The sequence below is a fragment of the Enhydra lutris genome, unplaced genomic scaffold (genome assembly GCF_002288905.1).
Source record: "Enhydra lutris kenyoni isolate GAN:26980312 unplaced genomic scaffold, ASM228890v2 scaffoldscaffold34, whole genome shotgun sequence".
NCBI classification, from domain to species: domain Eukaryota; kingdom Metazoa; phylum Chordata; class Mammalia; order Carnivora; family Mustelidae; genus Enhydra; species Enhydra lutris.
This window is the reverse complement of record NW_019154118.1, coordinates 21,084,698-21,105,756: the sequence shown is the minus strand read 5'-3', so window position 1 is coordinate 21,105,756 and position 21,059 is coordinate 21,084,698.

The following is a 21,059-nucleotide window of genomic DNA, read 5'->3' as shown; positions in this document are numbered from 1 at the left end:
CAATCAGATATTGGGGGATTCTTTAATACCTGTGTCTCAAATTCCAGATGTCCTGTTCCATTGGTTCGTAGTGATGGTGGATGAGGAGATCACTTTGGGGTCAAATCATGATCAATTTACTTTATTTTTTTCCCCATAGGAGTTTAACTTGGTACTTCATTTTCCTTGATATGATATGTCTCGCAAATACCCAGTAGCTTGTCTTCCAGGTTAAAAGGTACTTATTCACTCATCCATCTATCCCTTTCACAAATAGTTATAGTATGTTTATTATGTGCAAAGCGCTTTTAGGTAGTGGAGCTGTGCTGGGCATGGGGTTCCCAAGAGACTCTTTAGCTCCTATACAGACAGTTCAATTAGATGCATCAAGGGCTTATGGAATATTTTGCAGTGGATCAGGCTTGGGGGTTTCAGGAAGCTCAGACACCCCCCTGAAAGATATAGTGTTTCTGAAGGTCAGACTGAGATACACGCTTTCATGTTTAGTGTCCTTCTTCCTCACAACCTGCTGGTTTCCTGCTCAGCGAAGAGGACTTCCACTTGGAGAAACATAACTACTAGGATTCTCATCTTCGATCCTTCAAGATCTCCCCTATGAATTGTATAGAAATGTGAGGAGAATGTCCTTATGTTTCAGCAGAACCATCTTACCCATTGCCTTACCAACTTAAGCTTCTTTCTTCACCACCAATTCTGTTCATTTCTCCATTGTACTAGTCTTGATTAGAAAATCAAGGGTCCTGCCTTATTTCCATTTACTCAGAAGAGCCTATGTGACGTGGGGCAAGTTTAGATCCATTCATCAGTTTGAGGACATTTGGATTGTTTTTGCTTTTGACTCTTATGAATAACGCTGCAATGAATATTTGTGTAGAAGCTTTTATGAGGACATAGGATTTTATTTCTCTTGGTGTATATCTAGGAGTGGAATTCCTGGGTCATATGGTAATTGTTTGTCTTGTTGTGGAACTGCCAGAATGCTTTCCAAAGCAGCTGCACCATTTCACGCTTCCACAAGCGATGTCTGAGCGCTTTACTTTTTCTACATACTTGCCAACACTGTCTTTTTTGTTATACCTATCTTGGTGAGTATGGAGTGGTATCTCATTGGGGTTTTGCTTTGTGTTTCCTAGATGACTAATGACATAGAGCATCTTTTCGTGTGCATATTGGCCATTTGTATATCTTTTCTGGAAAAATGTCTATTCAGACCTTTTGCCCATTTTAAAGTTAAATTCTCTTTTTGATCATTGAGTTGTAATGAGTTGATATATTTTAGATACAAAGTTTCTTGCCAGATCTGTGATTTGCATATATTTCCTCCCATTCTGTGGGTTGGATAAGGTTTCAAACTTCTTATTTTAAATTTGAGATAATAATGGTGTCTACACCTTAGATTAGGATTAGGTGAGATCATAGATGGAAATCCCTTAACACAGGGTCTGAAACACGTTAAATCCAATGCACATTAGTTGTTTTGCTGTATTGTTTTGTCATCCTGCGGACAAGAGCCTTCATTACATAACCTTACTTTGTCCTGGAGGCCTGCCTCTGGTGTATGAAATGCCACCAACTTCTAGAGAATGCCTCTTTTCTTGAACCTTAGTTTCACTAAGTGAAACTTAGTGAAACTAGTGAAACCTAGTTTCCCTAAGGTTCCTCTAGCAAAGGGCAGCATAATAACAAGAACCAGGGTCATAGTGGCTTGCCCTTCTTGAGAATTTCTTGCTGGCCAGCTGTGCTTCTAGTGCATAAGCGGGGATAGGGTGGGGGCTTCAGGATCAGCAGCTGCCACTGAACCGGCCTGTTTGCCCTGGCTGCTGCCTGGGATACAGCTAGGTCTGCCTGGGAGTCTGAGGTCAGCCTAGACGTCTAGGGCCACAAAGGCAGTGGACATTTTGTAGCCCCTTTGGAGTCAGGCCTTGATGTGAAAAAGTCAGGGACCTGTTGCCATCTGATGTGTTTTAAAATGGGAAGCAGTTTACTTAAGAGCTGTCTCCTTCAGTTAGTGCTGGCAACTTAAGGGAATATCATGTTCCCGATAAGAATTTTGCTGTCACCATTTACTGGTAAGCCATTGCTCAAACTGGGCAAGATACGTTCCAGGTGACTAGACCCAGTCTGAGAAAAAAATTACCCTATTGCCATGATTATGGTATTTGGAAAATAACTACCCATGTGGTTTCAAGGCTGGTACGTGTTATTTATTTGTAAGATGGTGTTAAAGCCAGGGCAGCAGAGCGGCTTCCTAGCATCAGTTCCTCCCTGTGAATCCTTTAACTACTGATGTTGACGTTCCTCACAAACCCTACAAGGTGAGACTGTTTCCACATCGTCAGTTGTTCCTTCTCTCCTCTCTAGGTAAGTTTCTCCCAGCATTAAATATTTAGTTCTCACCTGTGTAAGCCACTGGGTAAGGTGCTATGTGAACAAGGATAAAACATGATCTTTGCCCTTAAAGCTATCCTGGCTTAGGATCCCTAGAAACCAGAGCCCGAGGCAAAAGCCTGCTAATGTTTTATTGGCCACAGAAAAACAAAGTGGGAGTGAGGAAGAAAGGGAGGGGGCAGGCAAGGAAGGAGAAAGATGAAACACAAGGATTCATTTCCAGGCTGGCCACTGCTTGATACGAAGCACCAATAATTACTCAGTCTTGTGACCCCATTTTCGGGGACCATTTGAGCTACTGAATCTCAGGACATTTTTTCAAAGGGACAGATGGGCACAGAGAAGGGATGTTTTTCTCTCTTTCCTTCCTTTCACCCATCTTTGCCTTGAGAAGTTACCTGGTTTGCGTGACGTGGTCCTTCCAGGGCCAACATGGAAACCAGATCATGCTGCACATTATTGTGTGGTGCTTACTTGAGTCTGGAAGAGCTGACCGGGTGCTGGCTGGCGGCATCCACGCAGAGTCAACAGCTTATGTGGAACAAGTGATCAAGGGCCTTGAGACAGGTGGGGCCAGCAAGATCTGAGGATCATGTGGGAGATGTCGATACAGTTCTGGCGGGCACCACTCTATTCTGTTGTGTCTGGGGTGTGTGTGTGTGTGTGTGTGTGTGTGAAGATATGTTCACTCTTTCCCTGAGGGAGAAATAGAAATTCCCTTAGTCACAAATTCTCCATCAAGGCTATAACCTGCCACTCTCTCTGAAAAGAGGATAAGTGAAAGAATCCACAGTGCCCACCTCTGCCACTGGTTTGAGGACATAATTAATAGATTTCTCTCCTCTTCAGCTGTAAGTTCTGGGTTACTTGCCTAGTAAGCTTCTCCATGTTAACATGAATACAAATCACCCTCGGTTGTGTTAATATGCAGAATCTCCTTCAGAAGCCTGGGGAGGACCCGACAGTCTGTTTGTCTAATGAGTTCTTTGGTCATACTGATGCTGCTGGTCCATGGGCACACAGGGTAGCAGAGACTGAGACTGAAGATATCCCTTACTTGCCCTGCCTTTGTTACACTATAATTGCTGCATTGTCCCTTTATAGTTTTTACTGGGTTTTAAGCACAGAGAAAAGCCCAAGGATCCCCTGGATTACAGCAGTAATCCTCTCTGTGCCCATTGTCTGGCAACCACGTAGCTCTTTCTGGGAATCCAGGTTAGGAATCCCATCAGTATTGTAACACCTTTTGTGGCCGTTTGTCCTCTTGCTTAGAGAGCACCAGGTGACTTAATTATGGTCTCAGCTTCAAGTTCAGTGGAACCCTGATTGGCAGAACAGTTTCCTCTCTGACAACCAGACCTCTTACCTGGCAGGGCCTAGATTGTAGACAGAGCACAAGTTCTGCAAGTGTGGGAGAGAAGTAAGTGTTCTGTCCATTTTTGGGTTCCCAGACTCCATTGTGGTTGTTGGGGACATGGTGCTATGGTTCCATATATGATATTAGTTCAGGGCACATCCCACCTTCCAAATGACAGTCCCGTAACTCTCTGATGTGCTGTCACTAAGCTGGTGTCTTTGTTCATTCTGCCAGGCTTTCAGGCCACTGCTTCTGGGTGATGGGGAACGTTGTAAGACCAGTGAACAACATGGTCATGCACCCTTGTCCGTCTCCTTTTCTGGAGCCCCAAGAGCTAGCATGGCAACTCGGGTGGTGGTTAGGTGGGGTCCATACACAGCTGGTCACTATAGTAACCATGGGGGTGGATCAGTGTAAAAGGCCTGAGACATGTAAGGCCAAGGGTCTCTTAGAAGATGCATAAGGAGTGTCTGATAGAGAAGGCTCATGCTCTGGTTCAGAAGGCAAGATACAAACACCTGTGAACATACAGCAGAAGAGATAGTGAACACTGGGGGAGTTTGGATGTGGTCAAGGTAAAGGGGATGACCATGGCCTTAGGTAGTTGGGGGTTTTCAGGAACAGGTATGACTGGATCTTCTCTCAAAGGTCACACAGACATGAGACTGGTGGCAAGGAAGGGGAAAAGTATTCTCGGTGGTCAAGACCAGTGTAAACAGGGGCTCAGATGTGGGAGTGCAGGAGGTTTATTCAGGGACCAGAACACAGACTGCTTTGAGCTGGTGAGAGAGAGAGAGGGAGATTCAGAGTAATAATTACAATAGGTGACCTTTTTTTTTTTTTTTTATAGCATTTAGTGTATGGTAGGCCCCATTCTTAACTCTCAGATGTATTACCTTATTTAATGCTCACAACTAAGTAGGCAAGGCCACACTGGAACTAGAGTTAGATTTTGAGGTAGGTTGAATGACCAACCAAGGTATTGGGTCTTTACCTTTGCCACAGTGGCATTGGAATAGATGTGGGCCCCATGGGTATAGGGCCAACTTCCTGCTAACCTTTATATTCTTAATTCCTTCTATAGGCCCTGGCACATGGGAAAGCTTACATGATTTCCCTGGGTATTAAAAACAGCTCTCCTAAATAAAGCACTCATAATATTCCAGACACTGTTTTAAGTGCTTAACATGGAATAAATTATTGGCATGCTGTCCTATGAGATAGGCACTTTCCCACTTTACAGAGGAGGAAATTGAGGACAGAGGTGTTATTTGTCCAACGTATTAGAACAAGAAAGGGCCCAAGCTAGGTTTTAGACCCAGGCAGTCTGAGTTGATAGTCCACACATGTAATTCTTACACTGCATGGTCTCTCAAAAATCATTAAGGAAAAAGATTTGGAATAAATAAAATCTTAAAAAAAAAAGGTTTGGAAACCAAGTGGTGGTGAAGGTTTTAGGAGGAGGTGAGTCGTGTGGAGAAGTGTTTCGGGGGTGGGGGTGGGGGAGAGGATGTGCTTCATTGGGTCATAGAGAGTCTGTCTGCCTCCTCCAGAGAGCAGGCGTGTTTTCCAGGCTTCAAATGTTAGCAACCATGCAACTCTACACATTAGCAGGTGGTTTGTGTATATGTTTTCTTTCCCCCCTACTGTGTATTTACACTCAAGATTGAGATAAACATCCATTTGCTTTAACACACGTGAAAATACCTTAGCAACTTCCTGCAGCTCTGGCCTGTTGCTAAGCAGTGACCCTAGTGTTACCATGACAACATCATCCGACACTCCAGAGCGTGGCTGATACAGTCTGTTGTTCTGACATGGCTTTGGGAAACCGGGTCAGCAGGGCCTCAGGAGCACATTTGCTCTCAGGGCGCAGCCTTGCTCTGTTTGGCTGTATCAGAAATCCCTGATCCTGCCTGAGGGAAGCTGCCTGGGGAAAGGTACTTGCCAATGCCCAGCTGACAAGGTCTCTGGTCATAACTGCAGTGTTTCACCTTGCTGCTGTCTCTGCATCACTTGTGGAGCCATGTGGAGTTGTCTAGAGTTCAGGATGGATGCCTGAGAAGGTGTAGGGAGCAATTTCTCTCTCTGTTTCTGAGAAAGGCCCATTTCAGTATGTCTGTGCAGCAGAGAGAAGGTCCAGAACATCTTGAATTGTGGTCAGGCAAGCAAGAGTATAAGCAGGAAACAGAATCTAACTTAGAGGCTCAAGAGACTTCAGTGAAGGGATGTCTCACAGAGGTGTGGGCAGGGCTAAGGGAACCGGTTGGGGGTCATGATGTGCTGGAAATAACAGCTGAAAGCCATTTCCACCCTGAGTGCTGAAGGGACAGGCAGAGGAAATAGTTTTGTAGAAAGAATTTCCCAGTTTTAGATCTGGAACCATTGTGGAGGAGCCACCAGGAGTTGTAGTAGACAGGATGGTAGGGTGCAAATGTTGTGAGAGATGTATCCTTAGGAGGAAGGAAGAGTGAAAGAAATGCCAGGACCTCTTCTCCTCCCCTTGATCTTCTGCCAGAGCCTACCATTAAGCAGACTTAATTAGAAATTAAGTAGCCCAGGTGTTGCAGTCTGTGAGGGCATTAGCCTCAGAGATGCAGAGGTGGGAACTAGGGAAGAATGGATTTTGTGTGTTGGATACATGAAGGGAACAGGGCCAGGGAGGTGTGGGAAACAGACTAGTGTGACTGGGTGAATGCTAATGGGAGCACACAGACTGAGAGGATCAAAGACTCCAACTCGACTTACCCATGGGCCAGGCAGCAGCCCACAGAGCACAGCTTCCTGCAGATATTGGCAGGAAGCACGATTAACAGGTGGGCATGGCATCTGGGATAAAAGCCGTCAACTTCAGGGAAGCCCAGCACACTGTCCTAAATGATTCCAACAGCACCTTCTCTGTCCTATGGGCAAGGCGGGGCGAGTTTCATCAGATTTTCCTGCCTCTGGGTCGTAGGCCTGTAGAATATGCTTTCAGGTTACCCTAAAACTTCTTTTCTATTGCTGCCTCCACCTGGCATTCCCTTGCTTTCAATCTGGTTGTCCTTTCAGCTCAGTGCTTTGGATTGACAAGGTGTAGACTAGAGCAGCATTAGCGCCACTTGGGGACCTGTTAGAAATGTGTACTGAAGGCCCCACCTCAGACCTCATCAGTCAGACATTTGGGGTGGGCCTGGAAATCTGGTTTTCACAAGCCCTCCACGTAATTGATACACACTGAAGTTTGAGAACACTGATTTAGACTGTATGATTAGTTGGGAGCTCCCCTGGCTCCTTGCTCTGCAGCTATTGGCCAGTTCTGCCTATTCTAATAATGTTCTGTCCCAGCCCAGAGAACTACCATGAGTTGGAGTCTTGGGGATGCTTTGCCTGAAAAGAAACTTTGAAGAGAAGAAATCTGGAGAATCTGGAGAATTGACTCTGGTCAAATCTGGTGATTGACAGTTCAGGTGGGTGGCTGTAGGCAGTTGGAAGGCATTGGGAAAGCAGATCCACCTGCAGAACTGGCATTCAGAGGTAGGGCATTAGCTCTGAGACAATCAACAAGGGCAAGGGCAGCCCCAATGGCCATTATCTTAAGGAGATGGAGCAAGCCAGGGGCTCCAGTACAGGATGTTAGGGCTGGGGTGTTGATGGGAGGCAGTTCTCTGTGGGTGTCTTTCATTTCTGCACATCTTGCAAGCAGGGCAGCCTACTGTCTTTTCAAGGATATTTGAATAGTGAACAGCTTGGAAGATAGAGATTGTGTCTCTTTCTGGAGCAAAGAACAAATTGCCCATTATAAAAGATTTGGGTTTCGTGAACTCAGGCTTCCTTATCCTGTAACACTACCTACTTTGTGTGCAGGTGCTCTCTGTTCCTCTTCCTGTTGCCCTGTGGATATTGGGACTTGGGGAAGTGGTGTAAAAATGATATACTGCTATTGATATTAGTGATAAACTGTCTCTGACCAATGAATATCATGCCTTCTGTCAGCATACATGAAAATTCAGCCAGCTAACTTCTTCCCTTCTAAGTATTGCAAAACCTGAAACTCATCATGGTTCTTGGCAGGCACATGAGAAGTAAGGGGCTAGGCAGTGCCTGGACCTGCTGCAAAGATGGGCTAGCTTGGATTGCAGGGCCTGGGCTCGGTCAAGGATGGTCGTTAGGGGTGAACATGAAATGTGGGGGCCAAAGGCTCCATTTGGAGGGAAAAGAAGGAAGAAGAGACTAGGATTCACGACATCCCAATAGGCATCAGATAATTATCTTTAAAAGAGATACTTGGGATCTAACAGGTCCTTTCTCCTTGATTCTTAACACTGCCTGCATATTTGAATCATCTGAAGAACTTTCAAGAAATACCAGTGTCTGGGCCCCCCATCCCTAGTGATTCTGATCTCACTGGTAAAGGAATGGGGTTGGTTATGGGCTTATTAGGTTATCTTTTTAAAAAATATTTATTTATTTATTTACTTCTTTAGTATATGAGAATAGGATACATCATAGCCCTTTAGCACCCCCCCCACCAAAATTTCAGTGTATATTTCCCCAGAATAGGGACTTTTTGGTTTCTTTTTGTTTCTCTTATAGAACCACAGGATACTTATCAACCTCAGTAAGTTTAATATTAATACAAAAGCTTTATCTAATTCATTGCTTGTATTCCAATTTTGTCACTTAATCCAATGATGACCTTTAGGACATTTTTCTTTTCCCTCCAGTGCAGGATCTAATCCAGGATAATGTATTACATTTTATTGTCTTGTCTGTTGAGTTTTCTTTAGTCTGAAACATTTCCATAGACTGTCTTTTATAACAGTGTCAGTTTTGAATGTAGAACCTCCTCCTTTCCCTTTCTTTAAAGAATGTTTCTCATGTTGGTTTATCTTCCTCATGATTAGATTTGGGCTGTGCATTCCAGGCCAGTACACTCCTCCAGTGATGCTGCGTCCTTCTGAGGGTATCACATCTGGAGTCCTACAATATCAGTCTGTGCCTTCCTAATTTTCATTAACTGATCAAAACGTTGTTCACCTTCTCTGTTATATAGTTACTGTTGTATGCTTCGCAACTAAGCAATCTATGGGGAAACATTTTTTGAATATAACTGACATGTAACACATATTAACTTCAGGTATTAATGATTTGATACTTGCATATATAGTCCTGAAGTGGTAAGTCTAACTACCATTCATCCTCATACAAAGTCACAAAAAATTTTTTTTCTCATGGGAACTTTCAAGATCACTCTCCTGGAAACTTGCAAATATGCAGTACAGTATTATTGATCATGGTTATCATGCTGTACATCAAATCCCCATGACTTATTATTTTGTAACTTATTACTTTATAATTCAAAGTTTGTACCTCAGCCCCTCACTGCTGCCCAACCACCAGTCTGTTTTCTGTATCCGAGTTTGTTTTTGCTTCTTAGATTCCATGTGTAAGTGAAATCATGTTATTTATCTTTCTCTGGTTTATTTCACTTAGCATTATACCCTCAAGGTCCATCCCTATTATTGCATGTGGCAAGATTTCATTAAAAAAATTTTGGGGCGGGGGTAGGCATAGAGGGAGAGGGAAAGAGAGAATCTTTGTCAGGCTGCACGCCCAGCATGAGCCCGATGTGGGACTTGACCTCACAACCCTGAGATCATGACCTGAGCTGAAATCAAGAGTTGGTTACTTAACTGACTGAACCACCCAGGTGCCCCACAATTTCATTTTTTTAAAATGGCTGAGTAATATTCCTGTGTGTGCATGTGTAAATACACACATACATACCACATCTTCTTTATGTGTTCTTCATTGATGGACATTTAGATTGTTTCCACATCTTGGCTGTTATAAATAATGGCTCAGGAAACACAGGGGTCAATATGTCTTTTAGAATTAGTGTTTTTGTTTTCTTCAGATAAATATCCAGAAGTGGAATTGATGGATCATGTGGTATTTGTATTTCAAATTTTTTTCAGGAACCTCCATACTATTTTCCACTGTGGCTGCACCAATTTACAGTCCCAGCAACAGTGCATGAGGGTTCCCTTTCCACCACATCCTGACCAACACTTGTTACTTTTTGTCTTTTTATTAATAACTATTCTGATAGGTGTCAGAGGATATCTCACTGTGGTTTCAATTTGCATTTCTCTGATGATTAGTGATGTTGAACATCCTTTCATGTGCTTGTTGGCCATCTGTATGGCTTCAGAAAGATGTCTATTCAGATCTTCTGCCCATTTTAAAATCACATTATTTTCTTATTGGGATGTGTAAGTTCTCTATGTATCTTGGATATTAACCCCCTACCAGATAAATGATTTGCAAATATCTTTCCCATTCAGTAGGTTGTATTTTTATTTTCTTGATGGTTTCCTTCATTGCACAGAAGCTTTTTAGTTTGATGTATTTCCCTTTGTTTATTTTGTTTTTATTGCCATTGTGTTTAGAGTCAGCTCAAAAACATATTGCTGAGAGCCATGTCAAGGAGCTTACCACCTATGTTTCCTTCTAGGAATTTTATGGTTTCTGGTATTATATTCAGGTCTTTAATCCATTCTGAATTAATTTGTATGGATGGTGTAAGATACAGTGGTCCAGTTTCATTCTTTTGCATGTTGTGGGGAAGAATTTTAAGTCCATGCAAGTATCAGGATTTCCCCAGAGATTTAGCATTTTATTGATAATTCTTAAGTGAACCAATCTTTATTCTGATGGTTTCAAAATGATGATTTTTCCAGCTAATGGCACTCTGAGGACTCTTTTTAGAAGATTTGAAAGGGGCTTCCTGGCAAGATTCACTTTTCACCTTCGGAGGCATCTCAAGGCTGCTGAAAAGGCTCCCCTATTTTTGTCTCTAAGAGGAATTATACACATTGCCTGTCTCTGAAGTTTTCTTCCTTCCAAGTGTGTGGCACTTTGCCAGTTTGGGTTTTAAACATCTTGTGTAGGACCTGTGTTCTAATCTCCATTTTCTTTTTTAAAGATTTTGTTTATTTATTTGACAGACAGAGATCACAAGTAGGCAGAGAGGCAGACAGAGAGAGAGTGGAGGAAGTAGGCTCCCTGCCGAGCAGAGAACCTGGTGCGGAACTGGATCCCAGGACTCTGAGATCATGACCTGAGCCGAAGGCAGAGGTTCAACCCATTGAGCCACCCAGGCGCCCCTCTAATCTCCGTTTTATAAATGGTTAAAAGAGTCATTGCATATTGTAATCAGTGGCATTAGCAGTGGCATTAGAAACAAATATTTCTGGTTTTGTGGATAGTCATTCATGTATTCATTTAGGCAGCTAACAAGGATTTGAGTGTTTGAGATTATCACGCACTATACTAGGTGCTGGGGGAAGATGGGAAACAAGACAGGTACAGAACCTACCATTAAAAGGCTTAAAATCTACTGGGGAAGGATGGCATTGTGTAGATAATTAAAAGTATACTAAATTTTACGAAAGAGAAAAGTATAGTGTGCCTTATAAACATGGATCAACAGAAGCTAACCTAATCTTGGGGGCAGGAGAACTACTTTCTGAGGAAATGGAATTAAAGATGAGTCCAGATGATTTCAGCAGAGAGTGGATGAAGTGGGAGCAGTAGCTACAAACTCTGAGAAGTGAGAGTGCTGGAATGGGTGCACTCCCATCTAGATGGCTGGCTTTGGGGGCAAGTGACTCATGATGAGATTGAGAAATGGATTGGATCCAAATTGTGAAAAGCCTTTTGAACCTTGAAAGGATTTTGTTTTTTAATCCTAAGAGCCAAGGGAAGTCTTGGAAAGATTTTTAGATAGAAGAGTAATAAAATCTTATTTGTAAAATGAGAAGATCACTCTTGCTGCCATGTGGGAAAGGGATCTGAATGGGTGGAGAAAGAAGAAAGCCCAAATGGAAGCAGGGACGTAAGTTACGAGGCTAGAGTAGAAAATGATGGTGGCCTGGCTAGGGTGGCAGCAGAAGGAGTGGAGAGAAGGTTTTTTATTCCTTTGATTTCCTGTATCTTAGTAGGAATCATGGGTGCTGTATGAAGCTTAAATTCCAAAGAACCACAACCACTCTGCTTAGACACAAGAAAAAAGGTAACCTTTAAAGGAACCAAGCTCTCTACCTAGATGGGAAACCATATAAAGTTTCTGAGAAAGAAGTTTACTGATACTTAGAAAAGTAGCCAACCATGAGCCAGGATCTTGCTTACAGTTAATGAATTAGGTTTGCTGGGTAATTTCTCATTTGCTCCTTTCTATTTTTACAAAAGGAGATGATCCTATTACTAAGCAATCCACGGTTTAATTTGATTTGTGTAACCATTTGCACTTTAGAAGTGTTATGGACATGGTCAATTCTGGCTCTCAGACAGTACAGAATTATAGTGGAATCTTCTCCCCTAACCCAGCATTCTTTGCTTTGACTGCAGTTTTTATGGCACATGATACTTCCCCATTAACTTTTATTAGATCCATAATTTTTTTTATTAACATTGAGTAATAACTGTTTTCAGTGGCATCACTCTTCCGAAGAGTCCTCGATTTGTAGTCCATGATAACTGTTGCTAAATTGAAGTTTCTTCTGCCAGCATTTCACCCACAGTAAATCCAGCCATTCAACCTCATCTTGCTTAAAAAGCCATGAAATTCCTGGACATTATCAGAAAAATGACCACAGTCAAAGTACTCTAAATGGAGATGGAAATTGAGCTCTGGCCTATTTGAATCAAGATGTGTCATAGTTACTGGCTGGGAGTGGGGACTTTCAACCCCAAGTTAGACCTCTCTTCTTGGTGGAGTTTTTCCTGTTAGGGAGGTTGTTGGCTGACCCACAGTTCCAGACTGGGACTATGTCTGACGGATGCTAAGGGAATCTTTTAAAAGCAATTTTTCTTCTTTCACATGAAGAATAAAATGAGCTTCAGTGGGAAACCTTCCCAGAGCAGAGCAGAAAGGGGTATGAGATTAGCTGCTTTCAGGGATGTGCTGTCAAGTACAAATATCTCTTACCTCGAGTTTCCAGCAAAGTTCCTCTTACTTAGAAGGACGGGGTATGGTGTACCTGCTGTCAGTTCAGTTCATTTCAATCTAATCCAGTTCAATTTGGAAGAAGATTCTTGATATTTCTCATGTTGTGTCTGGTTGGATATCTATAGTCATTACGACTAGTTAAGCTACAGTGACAGAAAACCCAAAATTTCTTTCATGTTAAAGAGAGAGTTCAGGGCTCACTGGGCAGCCCACAAAGTTGTCAGGTACCTAGGCTAACAGCTTGCTGCTTCCATATCCTCAGGATGTGACTTTCAACTCTTGGTTCAATATGTCTCCCTGAAACTTAGCCATCTAATCTGTATTCTAGTAGAAGGGAAGGAGGTCCTGTTCCTTTCCTTGAACAATATTTTCCGTAAGTTCCATATGACCCTTACACTTAAATCCCATTCACATAATTTAGTCATATGATCACTCCTGAGGCTGGAAAATGTTACTCTATGCATCTTGTAAGAGCTAAAATTTGAAGGTTTTTACTAATATGGAAGAATGGGACATCTAATAGGATTTAATTAAAGACATGCAAGCTATCTTCTCTAGATTTTTTTTTTTTTTTAAGTAGGGTCCACACGCAGTGTGGAGCCCAATGTGCGGCTTGAATTCACAACCCTGAGCTGAAGACCTGAGCTGAGATTAAGAGTCAGGCAGTCAGCCAACTGAGCCATCCAGGCTCCCCTCCCTAGATTTCTTTTAAGGGCTCCCCAGTTCTTGAAGTAGTCAGGAAACACGATTTATTTATTTATTTATTTATTTACATTATGTTTTGTTACCCATCATACAGTACATCATTAGTTTTTGATGATGTAGTGTTCTATGATTCATTGTTGTGTATAATACCCAGTGCTCCATGCGGTACGTGCCCTCCTTAATACCCATCACCAGGCTCACCCATCCCCCACCGACCTCCCCCCTGAAACCCTCAGTTTGTTTCCCAGAGTCCATAGTCTCTCATGGTTCATCTCAGCCTCTGATTCTCCCCCTTCATTTTTCCCTTCCTTCTTCTAATGTCCTCTATACTATTATGTTTCACATATAAGTGAAACTCTGTGAGAATTGTCTCTGCTTGACTTATTTCACTTAGCATAAACTTGTCCAGTTCCATCCATGTTGATGCAAAAGTTGGGTATTCATTCATCCTTTCTGATGGCTGAGTAATACTCCATTGTACATATGGACCACATCTTCTTTATCCATTTGACTGTTGAAGGACATCTCGGCTCCTTCCACAGTTTGGAGATTGTGGACATTGCTGCTATGAACATTGAGGTGCACATGGCCTTTCTTTTCACTACATCTGTATCTTTGTGGTAAATACACTGTAGTGCAATTGCTGGGTCATAAGGTAGCTCTATTTTTAATTTTTTGAGCAACCTCCACACTGTTTTCCAAAGTGGCTGTACCAACTGGCATTCCCACCAATAGTGTAAGAGGGTTCCTGTTTCTCTACAACCCCTCCAACATTTGTTGTTTCTTGCCTTGTCAAATTTTGCCATTCTAACTTGTGTAAGGTGGTATCTCAATGTGGTTTTGATTTGAATTTCCCTGATGGCTAATGATGAAGAACATTTTTTCATGGGCCTGTTAGCCATTTTTATGTCTTCTTTGGAGAAGTGTCTCTTCACGTCTTCTGCCCATTTTTTGATTTGATTATTTGGGGTTTTTTTGGGGGTATTGAGTTTGAGAAGTTCTTTATCGATCTTGGATACCAGCCCTTTATCTGTAGTGTCATTTGCAAGTATCTTCTCCCATTCCATAGGTTGCCTGTTTGTCTTGTTGATTGTTTCCTTTGCTGTGCAGAAGACTTTTTATCTTGATGAAGTCCTAAAAGTTCATTTTTGTTTTTGTTTCCCTTGCCTTCTGAGATGTGTCTTGAAAGAAGTTGCTGTGGAAACACATTTTAAAAATGGATGTTACCTGTCCTTGGAAAAATGAATTTCAAAGTTTGAAATACAATGACTAGGGGCTGAGGGGAGGGAATGCTTTTGGTGTTTATGTAGCTGGTGACTTTTTAGAAATACCCAGAAGCTTCAGATAGTTATCTGTCCATCCATCCATCCATTTGTCCATCTGTCTGTCGGTCCATCCATCCTGTCAAGATATTTATTATTTGCTGTATGCCACTGTGTTCATACAGGAAATGGCTATGAATGAAATAGTCCTTAACTCATGATCTTTGGGAAGAAAATGGCAGGTTAATTAGTGATAATTTCAAGTGATAAATGTTGTAATAGAGATGATCATTTGTTTTTCATTCAACAAATACTTACTGAATTTCTACTATTTACTGGGTTTTCTTCTAGACACTAAGGATACAAAAAATGAAAAGTCAAGTTCTCTACTAGAAAAATTAAAATGTAGAGTGATAAGAGTCTAATGGAGGTATGGATAGATAAAATGGGAGCATATAGAGGAAAGCTTAAGTCAGTCTGGATGAGTCAGAAAGTGCTTCCTAGAGGATGTAACTCGAGCTGAAATGTGAAGAATATATATCTTTTCGAGTACAGTCTTGAGCCTCCTTCTTCTGCCTGTTAGTTAAGCCTTCAGGGAATTAACCTCCTTTCCTTTTATGCTTATAAGTAATTTAAGAATTCATATATCATGGGTGGCTGGAAATTCCCAACCGTCTATACTGAAGACTTGAATAATTCTCGCTGCTACCCAATTTTGTATATAAAAGTATTTACTTGGTAATATTTCTTGTATGAGTGGGTAATAGGAGATGCTTATAGTTTTCCTTGGTTTTAAACAGAGCTGTGATGGCAATATTTAAAACCCATCTTGGGTTTGGAGGGCCTGACAAATGCATTTCTACCATGGCAAAGAACTGGAAACCAAAAGTGATTGTGTCTCAAATGAAATAAAGGGTCTGACAAAATACATCCTATCAGTGGAATGAAATTAGATATCTGTCAAAAGCATTTGTCCTCTAAATAACCATCCATATATTTTATGTTTTGGTATAAATAGACATTCATCAGTTTATCACAATTGTACTGTCAGAAACCCAGCAATTCGAAACTGAATTTTAAAGATCCTTTTAGAGCAATAACTGGCAAGACTTTTGGGGGGTTGTTTTTCTTGTTATTTCTTCTTTTGATTTCTTTTGGCTCCCTTCAGAGCCCACAGTTCCTTACTAAAGAGAAGTGAAACATCTATTTAAGATCAATCCAATAATACTATGTTCCAAAGCATTAATTCCTGCCTGCAATCAGCTCCTTGCAGAGTGTTGTTTGCCTCCTCAGCCTGCCTTCTTCAGGTGTGGCCTGTTGCGGTTGCGGGGGATTGCTAGGTTTGTGACCACCGAGTGACTGAGCTGTGGGCTCCCTCTGTCCCTGTAGCCTCTTCGCTGCTGAGGAGTGAGACCTTCAAGCAGGCCCAAGAGGATGAATGGGTGGAGAGGCTCACTGTTAGTTCTCCTCATCGAGGCCACTGTGCTTCCTAATTTGTATGGATAATTAGCCACAGGCAGCGAAGGAAGTTCTGAGGAGGAGAACCAGAGGACTGGCAAGTCTGTAAGCCTCAACCGTAGGCATTTCAGTCTGTTTCTGAGTGGGCTGCTAAAATAATTACACTGTCTTGTCAAACATTCTGTCCAATGAAGAAAATTAACATGGTAACTTTGCAGACAAAAGCACATTTTGGCCAAGTAAGTCCCCAAACTATGCATTTAAATAAACCCTGGAATTAATGCTGTGATTAGCATTAATATTTGCCAAGGCCATAAATTCATGATAAAAAATTGGTTTAAAAGTCAAACCAATCCAAGCTGCCCTGAAGGAAGAACAACGTGGAATTTAAGTTAGGTGTTCATGTACATTGCAGCCCTGATGCAGGGCAGATCACCAGTCTCTTCTTAGGAGGTTCCTGAGCCTCTGTTACTTGGTGTTCTAGAGTTCTGCTCAAAAGCCCTGATGGGGCATAGATCATGGAAGGAGACAGTAAGGAAAATCAGGTCTACAATCTCTTAAGAGCTCTGGTTCTCAGATCTGGTTTCCCAGGGGAGAAAGAGAGAGAGAGAGAGAGAGAAAGAGAGAGAGAGAGAGAGAGAGAGAGAGAGAGAGAGAGATGGGCCAGAGAGGAAATAGAGGGAAACATGACTTTAATTGTCAACATAAGACTCCTTCCATCATTGATTTACATTCTTTTTTTTTTTTTTTTTTTTAAATAAAGATTTTATTTATTTGACAGACAGAGATCACAAGTAGGCAGAGAGGCAGGCAGAGAGAGAGAGGAGGAAGCAGGCTCCCTGCCGAACAGAGAGCCCGATGTGGGGCTCGATCCCAGGACTCTGGGATCATGACCTGAGCCGAAGGCAGAGGCTTTAACCCACTGAGCCACCCAGGTGCCCCATTGATTTACATTCTTCATTCCACTTTCACTTGTCCCCAGCCCCCACACCTGGTGATATTAGAGCAAAGTTCCCAGAGGGATGGATCTCTGCTACAAGCTCTATCAACTCACTGTTCTTTCCTATTCTTTAGACCTATTCATTCCTGTTCTTCAGACAAATCACACAGAATTCCTTTATGTTGTTTGCATTAGTGTTTACCTATTATATTTTGGAATATCTGGGTTTCCCATAAGACAATACTTTTTTTTTTTTTTTTTTTGGCAGGGAAGGAGTTGGTCTTTTGATATTTATAACCCAAGCCACTAGAATAGTGCTTACTTAGGATATTATGACTCTACTTCTTTGAACCCATAGTAATGGTACATTATCAGGTGTCACATAATGTGTTTTGACACCAGCAATCAAACTAAGGGCTTTCAATGGCTTTTTCGGTTGATTGGAGAAATGGTATACATCTTTTGACGTGCTCAGAAGGACACCAAAGAATTGGCTTAAAAATCAAAGAGACTGCTTTTGGACCACAGAGTGAGCATGTATGGTTTAGGAAGAATGTTTTTAATTTTCTCATGGATTAGCCATAAAACATTCCAGCCAGATCATAATGAATATCTGCAGCTGAAATGATCGATACAAATAAAGCTGACAGCATCTAAAACTACCCATGGTTTATTGGTAGAGATCCACATGGTAAAATTTCGATATACAAAATTGGATTAAAAAAAAACAAGCTTGTTCAAAATGGTGGCAAAGGAAACTTCCGCATGGCAGAAATAATAAATAATCCTTATTTGCTACAGACAAAACTTGATCAGTGAATATGGTATTTGTTTAAAAAGTTATATGGAGGGGAGCCTGGGTGGCTCTGTTGGTTAAGCATCTGCCTTCAGCTCAGGTCATGATCACAGGGTCCTGGGATCAAGCCCCATATCGGGCTCTCTGTTCAGCGGTAAGTCTGCTTCTCCCTCTCCTTCTGCCCAACCTAGCTCCCCCACTCCCCTACACAGTCTCTCTCTCTCTCTCTCAAACAAACAAAAGATTATATGGAAAATAATTCTGATAAAAATTAATTTTGTTAAAAGGGAAATAGATATGGAAAACTGGGAATGATCTAATAATGACAATCTATAAAACTGAGAACTTAAACTCAGTAGAGTTCAAAACTGAAAATACTTGCCCCCCCCCCCCGGAAAGAAGTACATTAATGTTGGTGTAATTCTGAGGGAAATATACATATTGATAACATGAAGACATCCCTACAATCAGGGGTAAAACTGTAGGTCAGAAGGTAGGGTAAAATCAGTCCAGAAATTCTGCATTTTTCCTGGCGTGCACTCAATAGAAGTATTCCTAAGCACTCTCTATAGTACAAAAAAAAAGGTAATTTACAAACTTTTTTTTTTTTTTTTTGCTTTTGGCTTTTCTCTCATCTTTCCTTTTTTAAAAAATTGGATAGATTAAAATAAAGAGTACAGAGATATGTGGGCAACATCATTCTCCTTTGGACTTCTGACCCCACCATCTGCAGTGTCAATCTCCAAAGGTCATTTATCAATTTGCTGTGTTTCCAGAGGTAGCTGGTTCTGGTGTTTTTCAAACATTTTTGTATCTCTATCCCAAAGTAGGAAATACACTCCCTATTACAACCCATTAAGCAATTATATAACTAACAAAGCTACATAAAACACTATTTACCTTTACCATATATAAGGAAAAACATAAAGTTGATATCAAGTGACTTCATCAATATTTAAATAAAACATGGAAGAATCCCAAAATAAAAAATGCAAACATTAGAGAATATTGGTTGCAATCCACTAAGATGGTTTTTGCAACCTACCAATGGTTGCCACCGAATTTGGAAAACACTGATCTCTAATGTATAGATTTATATACTCCAGTTTTTAAAAAAACACAAACTATAGAATATTATACAAACTTCTGCGTTCTTCCTTTTGCACTTAACTTTTTGGGAGATTTTACTATACTACTTATAGGTTTGCCTATTCTTCTTAATGACTACATTATATTCCACTGTATGGACATACTTGAATTTACAGTTTCCCATTTATGTGCATTTAGATTCTTTTTTTTGGTTTGTTTTTTGTTTTTTGTTTTTTTTTGCTAAAATAAATAGTACTGAACATCCTTAGGTATGCTATCTAGCAGATGTATTTTTAGAAGTGGAATTTAAATTTTGATAGATACTGCCAAATTTCACTCCAAAGAGGTTGTACTGTTTGGAACGCCCAACAACAATGCAGTAGAGTGCCTATTTATCCATTCAGTGGATTATCAAACTTAATGCTTTTATGCCAATCTAATAGGTGAAATATTAAATCTTATGATCTAAATTTGCTTTTTAAAATATTAATAAAATTGAATTTTATTCAATTTTATTAATATTTTATCTCTTTTAAATTAACATATAATGAATTCTTTGCCGTAGGGGTATAGGTCTGTGAATCATCAGGCTTACACATTTCACAACACTCACCATAGCACGTACCCTCCCCAGTGTCCATAACCCAGTCAACCCTATCTCTACCCCCCCACCCTCCAGCAACCCTCAAGTTGTTTCATGAGATTAGGAGTCTCTTATGGTCTGTCTCCCTCCCAATCCCAACTTGTTTCATTTTTTTCCCCTCTCTACCCACCATGACCCCCGCCCTGCCTCTCAAATTCCTCATATCAGAGAGACCATATGATAATTGTCTTTCTCTGATTGACTTATTTTACTTAGCATGATACCCTCTAGTTCCATCCACGTCACTGCAAATGGCAAGATTTCATTTCTTTTGATGGCTGCGTAATATTCCATTATATATATTATATAATATATATTCCATTATATATAATATATATATTCTATTATATATATTATATATATTTATTCTCTATATATTATATACCACATATATATTATATACCACATCTTCTTTATCCATTCTTTATCCATTCATCTGTTGATGGACATCTAGGTTCTTTCCTAGATTATATAACTAACAAAGCTACAGAAAACACTATTTACCTTTACCATATATGATAAGGAAGTTTGGCTATTGTGGACATTGCTGCTATAAACATTCGGGTTCACGTGCCCTTTTGGATCACTCCATTTGTATCTTAGGGTAAATACCCAGTAGTGCGATTGCTGGGTCATAGGGTATCTCTATTTCCAACTTTTTGAGGAACCTCCATGCTATTTTCCAGAGTGGCTGCACCAGCTTTCATTCCCATCAACAGTGTAGGAGGGTTCCCTTTTCCCCGCATCCTTGCCAGCATCTGTCCTTTCCTGACTTGTTAATTTTAGCCATTCTGACTGGTGTGAGGTGGTATCTCACTGTTGTTTTGATTTGTATTTCCCTGATGCCGAGTGATGTGGAGCACTTTTTCATGTGTCTGTTGGCCATCTGGTTGTCGTCTTTGCAGAAATGTCTGTTCATGTCTTCTGCCCATTTCTTGATTGGATTATCTGTTCTTTGGATGTTGAGTTTGATAAGCTCTTTATAGATTTTGGAAACTGTCTTGATGATGACAGCTTTGTAATAGAGTTTGAAGTCTGGAATTGTGATGCCATCAACTTTGGTTTTCTTTTTCAGCATTCCTATGGCTATTTGGGGGTCTTTTCTGGTTCCATATAAATTTTAAGATTATTTGTTCCATTTCTTTGAAAAAAAATTGATAGTATTTTGATAGGGATTGCATTAAATGTGTAGATTGATTTAGGTAACATAGATATTTTCATAATATTTGTCCTTCCAATCCATGAGCATGGAACATTTTTCCATTTCTTTGTGTCTTCCTCAGTTTCTTTCATGAGTACTTTATAGTTTTCTGAGTAAGATTCTTTGCCTCTTTGGTAGATTTATTCCTGGATATCTTATGGGTTTGGGTGCAATTGTAAATGGGATCGACTCCTTAATTTTTCTTTCTTCTTTCTTATGTTGGTG